Consider the following 14,986-nt stretch of genomic DNA (forward strand, 5'->3'; position numbering starts at 1 on the left):
AGTAGTCTTGGGTTCAGTCCCTTGGTTTTCATTACTTTGTATACTTCATGCCACTCCCTTCTGACCTGAAATGTTGCTATTGATAAATCAGTTGATAGTCTAATGAGAGTTCCCTTGTAGGTAACCTTCTGTCTCTCTCTTGCAGCCTTTAAGATTCTTTCTTGTCTTTAATGTTTGTCATTTTAATTATGATGTGTCTTGGTGTGGGTCTTTTTGGATTCATCTTATTTGGGACTCTCTGAGCTTCCTGAACTTGTGTGGCTTTTTTCTTCCTAAAGCCAGGGAAGTTTTCAGTCATTATTTCTTCAAACAAGTTTTCTATTCCTTGATCAGCTTTCTCTTCTCTAGCATCCCTGTTATGTGGATGTTGTTTTGTTTCATGTTGCCCTAAAGCTCCCTTAAACTCTCTTCCTGTTTTTTAATTTTTCCCCCCATTGCTGCTCTGATTGGATGTTTTTTTCTACCATGTCTTCTAACTTGCTGATTCAGTCCTCAGCTTCTTCTAGCCTACAGTTGAAAACTTCTAGGCTGTTCTCTATTGTAGCTATGTCATTCTTCATTTCCTCATGAGTCTTATCCATGTTGGTGTATTTCTCATTATAATTCGAATTGAGTTGCTTGTAATTCTCAGTCAGATGTTTGAGCATCCTTATAAACACTACTTTGAATTCTTTATCTGACAAATTACTTGCCTCCATTTCACTTAGTTCCTTTTCTGGTAATTCAACCTTTTCTTTCATTTGGGGGTTTTTTGTCTCCTCATTTTTGTTGTCCCTTTGTACTTGTTTCTATGCATTAGATCAAACTATTATGCCACCTAGTCCTTGTGGGGTGGTTGTATGTAGTAGGAGTTTTGGGGACCCTGTGGTATAGTCTCTGAGATCTCCTGAGCTGGGTGCTCTAGCAAAGCCCCTAACTTGAGCGACTTGGGTTCTCCTATTGTAGTTGGGTCTTGAATACTGCCGGAAACCAATCATCTACCACTAATAGAAAGATGTGGACAGGAAACTGGGAAGGCTGGTCAATAACCTTAATTGTTTTGATCACTCACTGTTTAGTTGAAACATTGTTAGCTGAAGCAGCCTCCACCTCTGTTTGTTTCATGTAAATTTCTGTTATTGGAATTTCCTGCCTAAAGGTTATGGGCATATCCCATAGTCTCAATAAAAGGGATTGTAAGGCCAGAGCAAGGGGTAGTCCTCCCACTAGAGGCAGGCTCCCGCCTGGCCCCCCAATATTCCCAAATTAATACTTTTCCAAGTCTCTTTTCATTTGTGTGCGGCCTTCTCCAGAACCCGAACCCTGAACTGGAACCCTGAACCACGCAGGACGTGAAAGGGGTTCCCACATCTGGCACCTGAACTCGGGACTTCTGGAGGAGATGATATTTTTCGCCTAAGAGCGAAGGAAAGGAAAAAATTCACCGAGAAAAAGGTGAGGGAGGTTCACCGCACACAAAGCCCACGGACTAGCTGCAGAGTCGCGATCTGTAAGTAGGGTGGGAACGTCTTTTTCAGCCAGGCTAATGGGGAAGAATTAGGTTATAAAATAATGTGGTTTCTTATTCAAATTAAAATCTTAATTGGTATTTGGAATATAAAATCTGTAGTAAGAAATGAAACTCCACTGCTGAAACCGCCTCTGGTGCGGAGAAATTCAAAGGTGGCAGGAGAGGGCAAGGCTAGCCGCTCTCCTGCAATGAGATTACTTAAGGTTTCATTTAAAAATTATAAAAGAACTCGCAGGGAAATGCAAATCTTGGCCAAATTGGGTGCTAGTTATAATTTTGGAAAGCGAAAAAGAAAAAGAAAAAAATTTAAGATCTGTATCTTTTAAGCATGAAAGGAAATTTGGCCAGATCTGTTGCTGAAACTTCCCCCGAAGTAAGCAGGATGTTGTTATTAATCTAGGAACTGCTGAATGTTTGACTTGCCAGCTTTAAAAGTTCAAAGTGCAAATTAAATTGGGAGAAATTATATAGCTGTGGTAATTAAATGTCTAAAGTATAAGAACTGGAGGTTGAGAAAAATGGCGGCGGAATAGACAGACGTGTTCCGAGCCTTGTCCCGGAGCAGAAAGAAAGAACAGCTGAGGGTCGCACTAGGAGTGTTTGTTGGCAAGTTGGGGGACAGCTGAACTCCAGAAGAAGGTGGGAGACTGCTAGACGGGGTTCCCCTGACCTGACAGCTCCCACTGCGGCTGGGTCCCCTCCCGGAGCTGCGGGCTTGGACGCGGAGTCGCCGCCATCTGGAACCGGAAAGTGGAGCTTATCGGAAGCCTGAGAATCCACAATTGCGGCACCCACGGAACAGCTGCGAGCCCCAGAACAACGCTCCCCAATTGGCGCAAACACACGGGTTCAGAGGAGCTCTACACTCCACCATGGAAAGGTCAGATTTCGCCTGGGATAAGGTGAGGTCTCTGGTCCCAGCGCGAGAGAGGAACGCGCGTTTTGCGGGAGCTGGAGGACCAGGGAAGTCTGTGCCTAGAAAAATCGGTGGCTGCTGGGGCTGGCGTGATCTGTGAATGTGGAATGGGGTCCTCAGAGCTGCTAACAGAAGGGCTCTCTAAAGAGCAACCCATTTTGATCTGAAGTGCAGGGACACCCTAAGAATTTCAGGGGTGTGCTAGACTTACGCGCAGCCACGGAGTGCGCACACTTGGGCTTTTTCCTCTTGAAATTCTTGCTTCTGATTACTAAGCCCAATTCATAGGTTCACCCAGTTGGGGACACCCTGGGAGACTGCAGGGGAAAGTTGTTTTTCTGGAACCTGGGGATCGGAGCGGGGAGCGACCATCGGAGAGCCAGCTCTGAGGCAGCCCACTCCCACAAACCGGTAGTGAGTGCCACAGGAAAAGAAGGCTCTAACACTCCCTAGAGAGGCCATAGATAAACCTGGAAGTCAATCCAGAAACACTGCCACCCAGGGGCTGAATCACAAATTGACTCTTGTGTAATCAAAAATAAAGGAATACGAATTAAGACACACCGCCTGCTTAAAATCAGGACTGGCTTACATCACTGAAGAGCAGTGGAACGCAGGGAACTGCAATACTGTCCAGACTGAGAAACAGGTGTGCCAAACAGAACAACAGAGGAAGTGAATGACCTTCACTACTCCACATTTTATTTTTATTTTTTATTTTTTTATTCTCATTTTTTGCATCTTTTACTAAAGAAACTAATTTTTTTCCTCACTTGATTTTACCTTTTTAATTATTACATTTTTATTTTCAACCCGTATTATTACTACTGCTATTTTATCTTTTTTTTTTTAAGTGTCATTTTATTTTCTCTTCATTTTGTTTTGGGATTAATGTTCTACATTCTATTTTTATCTTTCCTTTAGCATCATTTTACTCTATCTCAAATCTACCTTTATGCCATCACTCTCTTCCTCACTTTTCCCTTTTCAGTGTCCTGTTTATCTTACCCCTTTCCTGCTTTAGATTTTCCCTATTCTTTCTGTTTACCCCCTGTTAAAATTTCACCCTACTTATATATCTAATCTCCAATCCCCTGCTCCAAGTCCATACACACCTCTCTCTTTGCTGTCTTAACTATCCAAAAAATTGTTTTTCTCTCTGTCCTTTTGTTGTTGTTCACTTGAATGTAGATTATATCTAATTTTTATGCTTTTTTGTGGGATTGTTTTGCTTATTCTTCTTTTGTTTATTTTTTTGTTTGTTTAGTGCTTCTGTTTTCCCTTGCCTCACTCAATATTAGTTGGTGTTGTAGTTTGTATTAATCCCCAGGTACTTGTTGCTGGCATTTGCTGGGATAAGTGATTGTTCTATTGGAGTTTTATCCCCAATATATATAGTCTGTTTCCCTTTCTCTCTTAGTCTCTTTCTTGTCTCTCTTACTTTTTTTCTTCTTTTTTTCCTTTTTCCCAATTTCATTTTGACACCCCCTTTTTTTTCTTCTTCTTTCTTTCTTTTTCCTCTTCTTCTTTCTCTACTATCCCCTAATTTGCCTTTCTCTGGTGGTCACTTTTATTGGAGGTTATTAATATCGTGAATACATTTCTGTTCAGTGCCTTGTGTGTTGTACCTGGTAGTGCTGTATTTTGTGCCTTTAAATTGACGCAGGAGAGAGAGAACTACATAACCAGACACCCAGAGAAGAGAGACCATGGGGAGACAAAGACACAGCCCGCATATGAAAGAAAAGCAGGCATCACCAGAAAAGGAAGTAAACGAAATGGAAGCAAGCAACCTTCCAGAAAAAGAATTCAGAGAAATGGTCATAAGGTGGCTGAAAAGAATGGAAGACAAATTCGACAATATGAGCAAGAAACAAGAGGAAATGAAGAAGAACCAAGAAGAAATAAAAAATGACATCGCTGCTGTAAAGAACTCAATAGAAAGCATCAAGAGTAGACTAGAAGAAGCAGAGGACCGCATCAGTGAGCTAGAAGACAAGATGGGAAAAAATACCCAAGTAGAGCAACTTCTAGAAAAAAAAATTAAAAGGCAGGAGGAGAGCCTAAGGGAACTTTGGGACAACACCAAACAAAACAACATCCGCATAATAGGGGTTCCAGAAGGAAAGGAAGCTGAGCAAGGAATAGAAAACCTATTTGAAGAAATAATGACAGAAAATTTCCCTGATATAGAGAAGAAAAAACCCACACAAATCCAAGAAGCTCACAGAGTCCCAAGCAAAATGAACCCCAAAAGACCGACGCCAAGGCACATTATAATTAAATTGGCAAACACCAACGACAAAGTAAGAATCTTAAAAGCGGCCAGAGAGAGACAGAAAGTTACATACAAAGGAACCCCCATCAGACTAGCAACTGATTTATCAACAGAAACTCATCAGGCCAGAAGGGAATGGAATGAAATATACAAAGTCATGCAAAGGAAGGGTCTGAATCCAAAAATACTGTACCCAGCAAGGCTATCAATCAAAATTGAAGGTGAAATCAGGAGCTTCACAGACAAAAAAAGGACTAAGGGAATTTATTACCACCAAACCAGCAATGCAAGAAATGCTAAAGGGTCTGCTGTAAAAAAAAAAGAAATAGGAAGCGAAGAAGGAACACAGGTGTAAAGAATAGGAATGGCGACAAATAAGTACCTATCAATAATAACTTTAAATGTAAATGGATTAAATGCCCCAATCAAAAGACATAGGGTAATGGATTGGATAAGAAAACATGACCCATATATCTGCTGTCTACAAGAAACCCACCTCAGAAAAAAAGACGCACACAGACTGAGGGTGAAGGGATGGAAAAAGGTTTTCCAGGCAAATGGAACTGAAAAAAAAGCTGGGGTAGCAATACTTATATCTGACAAATTAGATCTCAAAGTGAAGGACATAACAATAGATAAGGAAGGCCACTTCATAATACTAAAGGGAGCAATCCAACAAGAAGAAATAACTCTGGTAAACATATATGCACCCAATACAGGAGCACCCAAATACATAAAAAAACTCCTGGAGGATATCAAGGGAGAGATTGACAGCAATACAATCATAGTAGGAGACTTTAATACCCCACTATCACCATTGGACAAATCCTCTAAACAAAAAATCAGCAAAGAAACATCAATCCTAAATGACTCACTAGACCAGATGGAATTAATTGACATCTTCAGAACATTTCACCCCAAAGCCACAGAATATACATTCTTCTCAAGTGCACATGGGTCATTTTCAAAGATAGACCATATGTTGGGACATAGGCAAAGTCTCTTCAAATTCAAGAAGATAGAAATCATATCAAGCATCTTCTCAGACCACAGTGGCATAAAACTGGAAATCAACTACAATAAAAACAACCCAAAGAAATCAAACACATGGAGACTAAACAGCATGCTATTAAACCATGACTGGGTTACCAGAGAGATCAAAGAAGAAATAAAAAACATCATGACAACAAATGACAATGAAAACACTACAATCCAAAATCTATGGGACACAGCGAAAGCAGTCTTGAGAGGGAAGTTCATAGCTCTACAAGCCTACTGCAAAAAACAAGAAACAGGGGTAATAAATTACCTAACCCAACAACTCAAAGAGTTAGAAAAAGAGCAACAAGAAAAGCCCAGTGTAAGCAGAAGGAAGGAAATAATAAAGATCAGAGCACAGATAAACGACATAGAGACCAAAAAACAATACAAAAGATCAACAAAACCAAGAGCTGGTTCTTTGAAAGGATAAACAAGATTGATGAACCTCTAGCCAGGCTCACCAAGAAGCAAAGAGAGAGGACCCAAATAAACAAAATCAGAAATGAAAGAGGTGAAATAACAACAGATCCCGCCGAAATACAAAGGATTGTTAAAAAATACTACGAACAACTCTATTGCAACAAACTGGACAACCTGGAGAAAATGGACATATTCCTAGAAAAATATAACCTTCCAAAACTCAATCAGGAAGAATCTAAACTGCTCAATATGCCAGTAACTATGGAAGAAATTGAAGCAGTCATCAAAGAGCTTCCGGCAAACATAAGCCCGGGGCCAGACGGCTTCACAGGAGAGTTTTACCAAACATTCAAGGAAGAACTAAAACCTATCCTCCTCAGACTATTCCAAAAAATTCAAGAGGAAGGAACACTTCCAAGCTCCTTCTATGAAGCCAGCATCACCCTAATACCAAAACCAGATAAAGACAACACAATGAAAGAGAATTACAGGCCAATATCCCTCATGAATGTAGATGCCAAAATCCTCAATAAAATTCTAGCAAATCGGATCCAGCAGTACATCAGAAAGATCATACACCATGACCAAGTAGGGTTTATCCCAGGAATGCAAGGATGGTACAATATCCACAAATCAATAAATGTGATACATCACATAAACAAATTGAAAGATAAAAATCACATAGTCATATCAATTGATGCAGAAAAAGCATTTGACAAAATCCAACACCCTTTCTTGATAAAAACTCTCAACAAGGTGGGAATAGAAGGATCATACCTCAACATAATAAAAGCTATATATGATAAACCCACAGCTAACATCATACTCAATGGGCAAAAACTAAAACCATTTCCCCTAAGAACAGGAACAAGACAAGGATGCCCACTCTCACCACTCCTGTTTGACATAGTACTGGAAGTATTAGCCATTGCAATTAGACAAGAAGAAGAAAGAAAAGGCATCCAAATTGGAAAAGAAGAAGTAAAGCTGTCCTTATTTGCAGATGACATGATATTGTACATAAAAAACCCAAAAGACTCTATCAAAAAACTAACAGACTTAATAAATGAATTCGGCAAGGTAGCAGGATACAAAATTAACGCCAAGAAATCTATGGCATTTCTATACACCAACAGTGAACTTACAGAAAGAGAGACTAAAAAAGCAATCCCATTTTCCATCGCACCAAAAAAATTAAGATACTTAGGAATAAACCTAACCAAGGAGGTAAAAGACCTATATGCGGAAAACTACAGGACTCTGAAAAAAGAGATAGAGGAAGATGTAAACAGATGGAAGAACATACCATGTTCATGGATTGGTAGAATCAACATCATCAAAATGTCCATACTACCCAAAGCAATCTATAGATTCAATGCACTCCCCATTAAAATACCAACAGCATATTTCACAGACCTAGAAAGAACTCTCCAAAAATTCATCTGGAATAAAAAAAGACCCTGAATAGCCACAGCAATCCTGAGAAAGAAGAATAAAGTAGGAGGGATCTCAATACCAGATTTCAAGCTGTATTACAAAGCCACTGTCCTCAAAACAGCCTGGTACTGGCACAAGAACAGACATATAGATCAATGGAATAGAATATAGAATCCAGATATCGACCCAAACCAATATGCGCAATTAATATTTGACAAAGGAGGCATGAGCATACAATGGAGTCAAGACAGTCTCTTCAATAAATGGTGTTGGGAAAATTGGACAGATACATGCAAAAAAATGAAACTAGATCACCAACTTACACCATACACAAAAATAAACTCAAAATGGATACAGGACTTAAATATAAGACGGGAAACCATGAAAATACTAGAGGAATCCACAGGCAGCAAAATCTCAGACATATGCCAAAAGAACTTTTTCAGTGATACTGCCCCTAGGGCAATGGAAGCCAAAGAGAAAATAAACAAATGGGACTACATCAAAATAAAAAGCTTTTGCACAGCAAAAGAAACCATCAACAAAACAACAAGAAACCCCACTGTATGGGAGAACATATTTGCAAATGTTATCACTGATAAAGGTTTAATTTCCAACATCTACAGGCAGCTTATACAACTTAATAAAAGGAAGATAAATGATCCAATAAAAAAATGGGCAACGGACCTAAATAGAATCTTTTCGAAAGAAGACAGAAGGAAGGCCAAGAGACACATGAAAACATGCTCAAAGTCACTTATTATCCGAGAGATGCAAATCAAAACGGCAATGCGATACCATCTCACACCTGTCAGAATGGCTATCATCAACAAATCAACAAACGACAAGTGTTGGCGAGGATGCGGAGAAAAAGGAACCCTCGTGCACTGCTGGTGGGAATGCAGACTGGTGCAGCCACTGTGGAGAACAGTATGGAGTTTCCTCAAAAAACTGAAAATGGAACTCCCATTTGACCCAGTAATCCCACTCCTATGAATATATCCTAAGAAACCAGAAACACCAATCAGAAAGGATATATGCACCCCTATGTTCATAGCAGCACAATTTACAATAGCTAAGATTTGGAAACAGCCTAGGTGCCCGTCAGCAGATGACTGGATCAGAAAACTATGGTACATCTACACAATGGAATACTATGCTGCCATAAAAAAGAAGGAATTACTACCATTTGTAGACACCTGGATAAAATTAGAGAACATTATGCTAAGTAAAATAAGCCAGTCAATGAAAGAAAAATACCACATGATCTCACTCATTTAGGGATAATGAAAAACATTATAAACTGATGAACCAAAAGATAGTTACAGAGGCAGTAAAGCATCAAACAGAGTGTCTAATTACAGCGGTAAGGTTAGGGAGAGGTGGGGGAAATAAGAGATCAACTGAAGGACTTGTATGCATGCATATAAGAGTAACCAACGGATGCAAAACATTGGGGGGTGAGGGCAGGTATGGGAGTGGGGTGGGGGGGCAATGGTAAGATATGTACACATACAATACTTTAATAAAAATTTGAAAAAAAAAAAAGAAAAAGAAAGATTGAACCAGAAAAAAATAAAAATAAAAAAATAAAGTCATTCAATTCTATTTTTAACTGCATGTATCAAAAAAAATAAAATAAAATAAAATAAAGTATAAGAACTTATTTTTGAGAAAAAAAAATGTGTTTTCGCTGAAAACAATTAGGAATTCAAAATAAATTGCTTATTGGTCTAATTAAAAAAGAGGATTAATTCTGTGATCCCAACCAAAATTTTTCTATGCAAAAACTAGTTTAAAATCTAATTGATATCTTAAGATAATTATAAAAAGTATTATAATCTTTAAATCATATATGGATATATATATATTTGATGGTTTTTTTCCATGTTAAAATTTCAAGGCTTTAACAGAGATGATTCTTGGAAAGCTCCAAGGGCCCGGAGTAATACAGGAAATTTGTTCTCTCTTCTTAAAGGAAATATTTTTGAAATTTAACCGATTGGTACTTGAAATCGCATGGAAAGCTTTATCAAATAAAAATTAATAACTATATTTTACTTTTAGATGTTATAAAGGTTTTGGCCTTTAAAGTAGGGAACTATTCACTACTTGCTCCTGGGAGAGGTGCAAAAAATGTAACTAAGACCTTGTCTATACAAAAAGAAAAATTGACAGCCAGTTTGAAATTGAATTGCCATGGCCTAGAGCAAAGAATATCCTTACATGATATTATTCTACAATGTCGTCATAATTTTTGATATTTTACAACAGCATATTGAACAATTATCCCAAACAAACTTACAAACTAATTCTTTGCATGTTAGGCAGCAATTTAAAAAAGGACCTGAAAGGATTTAATCCCTTCCAGAAAGGAATTAATGCCTCCCTGGGAAGGCACTTGAGCATTCTATACTGGCCTTTTTGCCAAGAGAGACCCTCCCATAGCTGTTGCCTAAACTTTCTGTTTATGCTGAGGTAGAAACCTCGTGATGGCTAGTACCATGGATCTGTCTCAGGCCCAATGGCGTGAGCTGGGCCCTCTCTGGAGAAGAAACCTGGGTTCCCCAAGATATGTGATCAGTGCCGGGACCCTGCCAGCAGGCGAGAGGATCCCAAGGCAAGTGCTGGGCATGGAGGCCATAGGGGCATAGGCTACTAAGGAGACAGAACTGAACCTCACATCCCCCTGCTTGGCCCCGGAGGATGGCTGGTTAGTCAATGACGGGTAAGACTCCTCAAGGGAGGGGCAACCTAAGACAGGCACAGTCGCAGGGGGCCATCAGGAGAGAACTTGGGGATCAACAGAGGTGGGGCATAGTCCCTCACCCCCCCAGCCTTGTAGGGGCTTGAATCCTCGCCCCTTCTGAGGGACGTCTCCTGCCCCCATGGCTGCTTCACGCTTCCCATGCCCAGCTCAAGATCGGGACCCAGGTAACAGAGCCCAGCTCAGGTTGAGATCCAGCTACAAACAAGAGACTTGGCCCAGCTCATATTGAGACCCAAGCAACAGAGAAGTGGCTAATGGTGACTGCCCTATATCTAAATCTAACCTAAATCTAGGAGTGCTCAGGGCTTTCTCAAGGATGCATATAATCCTTTCCATTAATTTTTACAGAGTAAACTAAAATTGTTGTTAAAGTATTAAATTTGACAGAAAATTTAATTGTACAAGAGGCTGTTCCTAAAGTATTAACCAAAATTTATAAAAAAAACTTTTCCAAAAGCCTCCATTAATCAAAAAAAGGGGGGATAGTGGAAAAGTAGCATGTAAGGAAAAATATTCTGTAAGTAAATTACATGTAGAAAATTTTTACTTTAAAAAATTTTCATAAACAGCAAGACACCAATGAAAAACATACATGGTATCAAAATAGGCCAAAGGAAAATCGTCTGGGCAAAAATAAAAAGGATCCCAAGTAAAATTTATAGAAAAGATTCCTTTATTAACTTTTGGTCGAGAATATGTTTGTATATTTTCAGAAAACAACTCCAAGACCATGTGGATTCCTGCAACAGAGAGGAATTGACAGTAATCCTCCAGCCATGAAGACAAAGAGGAGAAACAGTCTAGAGATGGAAGACGCTGCAGTCAGCAGCTGTGCGTCACTGCAGGTTGCCTAGGACCAAACTAGAGAGGGTCGGACCTGCATTGCCACCATCCAGATATCATTGCTGACATATACACATAAGGAACTGTTTGACACTGAAAGGGACTCAGAATTGTTTGACACTGAAACTGATACTCAGAACTGTTGAACATTGAAATTGGGACACAAACATTTTTTGTTCTTATGTGTTTATTTCTGGTCTGCAGATGTAAGATTTTTTTTAAGGAAAGGAACGGGGGAGATGCCGGAAACCAATCATCTACCACTAATAGAAAGATGTGGACAGGAAACTGGGAAGGCTGGTCAACAACCTTAATTGTTTTGATCACTCACTGTTTAGTTGAAACATTGTTAGCTGAAGCAGCCTCCACCTCTGTTTGTTTCATGTAAATTTCTGTTATTGGAATTTCCTGCCTAAAGGTTATGGGCGTATCCCATAGTATCAATAAAAGGGATTGCAAGGCCAGAGCAAGGGGTAGTCCTCCTACTAGAGGTGGGCTCCCGCCTGGCCCCCCAATATTCCCAAATTAATACTTTTCCAAGTCTCTTTTCATTTGTGTGCGGCCTTCTCCAGAACCTGAACCCTGAACCGGAACCCTGAACCACGTGGGACGTGAAAGGGGTTCCCACAGAATACTATTGTCCCATTTGTGGATGGAGTGTCTTCTCAGAGTAGCTATATGGCCCACCCTCAACCATGTCCTTGAAACTCTTGTGGAGGTGCTGGCCAAACAGAACAAAATACAAGACAAAATATAGCATGGAGGAAACAAGAACGTATACAAGACCCCTACAGCACCAACAAAAGCAACCACCAGAGAAGAAAAAAATAGGAAAGAGAAAAGAGATCAAGAATGATAGAAAAAAAGAAAGAAAAAATATGGGGGGAAAACAAACAAAACAAAGATACACCAACAAGAAAAGGAGGAGCAGAATATGCAGATGCAGAGCTTAAATAAGAAAAATGAGAATTAGAGGAATAGGGAAGGTTAACACTTTAGAATAAAGGAGAGAAAAGAAATGAAGACAAGAAAAAAATTTGAAAAGGAAAATAGAGGAGAAAGCAGATAGACCTAAAATAAGAAAAAGAAACTTGATAAGAAAGCAGGAGAAAAAGAAAAGAGAAAGAACAAAGAGGGAAAAAAATGAGTAGTAAAAAAAAAAAAGGAAAAATTGAGTAGAAGGGAAGAGGAAAAGTAGATATATGAATGAAACAGCAGGTACTAGAATAGTAACAAATCAATAAAGCAGATAGACAAGTAAGATAAATTTAAAAGAGAAAAAAAGAAAGGAAGGATAAAAACTAATGAAGAGAAAAAAGGAGAGCAAAAAAGATAAAAGAAAAAAAATGAAATGGCGTTCATTTCAGTCGAGTTATTGCCTCATGGGAGCTTGCTTTGGACCCCCCTCTTCGGTTCTGTCTGCCAATTCTGGGCTTCCTGTTAGGTAGTTAGGAGCTAACCACTGTCGGGCTCTGTCTTGGCTTTCAGCAACCTGCTTAATGTTCCTAGAGATCCACAGGAGGGAACAATCTGCCCTCTAAAGTAGGTTTGTTAGCAGCATGGGGCTCAGGGTTGGGTCTGCTAACTTCTCCCTATTTCCCTGGGCTCCACCTCTGCCTGCCTTTGCCTGCTAGCCAGCTGTCAAACTTAATCACTCAAAAGTCTGTTTCTGAAAGGGCTATAAGCAGAGGAGGTGCTGTTTAGCTTTCAGGGAATATGGTAGGTGTGTTTTCCTGTCCCAGAGCTCCTCTTCCACAAGTGGCCTAAAATCTTACTCTGCCCTTGGCTGGACAAAGATCCTTGTATAGAGACCAATGGGGTAGGATGGGAACCTGGAGTTTTTATCAGTCTGGCTCCTACAGTAGTGGGGTAGACAGCCCCTTCTCCAATCCAGTCACAGAGGGCTCCTTGAGACTCTTCAGACCTGTAAGCTTGGCTTATGCCTTTGTTTCCTCTGAAAAGCTCAAAATATAGGGTGTGGCAAGCAGGTCTCCTGAGGCTTCTGGGAGGGGCTAGCTTCTCTCAGGAAAAATGGCTGGTTAGGTTTGGACTTTTATTGACTATCAAATGCAGGACTCCTGGCTACTGCTTTTCCACATCTACCTGCCCTGTCTCCCACCCCAGCCTCTCTTCAGGCACCTAAAGTCCATACCTCCCTCCCTGCACCAAATCCTTGGGTGAGTAGCTGCAAATGAAAACTCCTGTGCTCTGGGTTTAGAGAAAAAACAAACAAAAAGAAAAAACTACGGCTTTTCTCTCAGCTCAGCTTCAGTCTGCTAAATCCAGACTCTGCCTCAGCCAGCAGTCCTGCCACCTTTTGCGGCTGGATGTTAAGTGGGCCAGGGTCATGGCTCTGGTGCTTTGACTGTGGAGCCCAGCCTGGGCTCTGCCTTCTTTGGGAACAGACCCTCTCACAGCCCAGTGCTCTTCTCTATTGGCCTGCTGGCCCGCCACCTCTGAGAACTGGGTCCTCTCCTCTCGCTACCTCACCCTTCCTACTGGTCTCTAGGTGTTTTCTGTCCTTCCTTGATATATGTCTTCTCCTCAACTGGACCTCAGTTTGTAATTCCAGGTGAATGTTGTCCAATTTAGTTATATTTCCAGTCTGACCCTGGGCCGAGATGCATGACAAGCCTGCCTATTCGGCCGCCATTTTCTCTCCTCCATAACCTTTGCATTCTTGAATCTTTCTATTCAGTTGAACCTTCATTTCATCATCACACCTTCTCAGAGGCCCTCTCTGACCATTCCATCAGAAGTAATCCCCAACCCAGACCTGAGTCTATCACAGGACCCTGCTCTTAGTGTCTTCTTTTATCACTATTAAAAATCATCTTGTCCATTAATTTGTTTACTGGTTTTTGTCCCTTCTCCTTACACCTACCCCTACTTTTCTGGGAATTTGAGTGCCTTTAAAGTGAAAACATCTGATGAAAGACTAAATGCCAGAAACAAAGCCTTCACTTTCTAGGTAGGAGGAAAATACATTTTGCAGCTACATGTTTGTAGAATGCTTGGGAACATAAAACAGTAGTCTCCAGCATGTGCCAGGCATTCACAGATTCCAGGGATAAGTGGTGAACAGCACATCTCAGAATATTTGGCACATAGTGAGTGTTGAATATTAAACAGTGGCTGAATGAATCTATTTTAGTTCACAGAAATTACATCTTACAAATGCCTATTATACATTTTTGAGGAAAATAGACAAACAATTATAAGGGCTTGGATGTGGGAGCACTAAAGATATTCAATAAATCAGAGTATTCAGAGAGCACTGATATTTACAGACCTGTGCACAGTGTCCTTGCAGGCTAGTGTGCTATTGTTTTATATTCTCAGTCTCTGGAAGCTGTGTTTGTGTCTGGCTTCTAGAAGACTTATCTGCAAAATGTAAAGAATCCTGAATAGTCAGATAACTAGCTTTGGCCACATAAGAAATAGCTTAAAAGCAAATTTAACATCCCAGTTATTCCACATACAACTCCTTGAGGTTGATATCCCTGGGATAAAAATAGCCATCCGGAAGTAAATTTCTACTAAAAAGGCAAAGGAAGTTGGAATAGAACAATATCTTTACTAGAAAGTTCAGATTAAAAACTTAGTTCCTAAGATATAAACTCTATGGCAATCAGTTCCCAAACAGCATCTCCAATTCATTATATAATACAGATCATGGTTTTATAGACTCTGTATCACTACATTTTCAAATGTCTGATGGTTTCCTCTTAAAGGGATAGGTTTTTATTAATGTTTCTCTCTGAAAACTGT

This window comes from Plecotus auritus, assembly GCF_963455305.1.
Source record: "Plecotus auritus genome assembly, chromosome: 3".
In the NCBI taxonomy this organism is placed as follows: Eukaryota; Metazoa; Chordata; class Mammalia; order Chiroptera; family Vespertilionidae; genus Plecotus; species Plecotus auritus.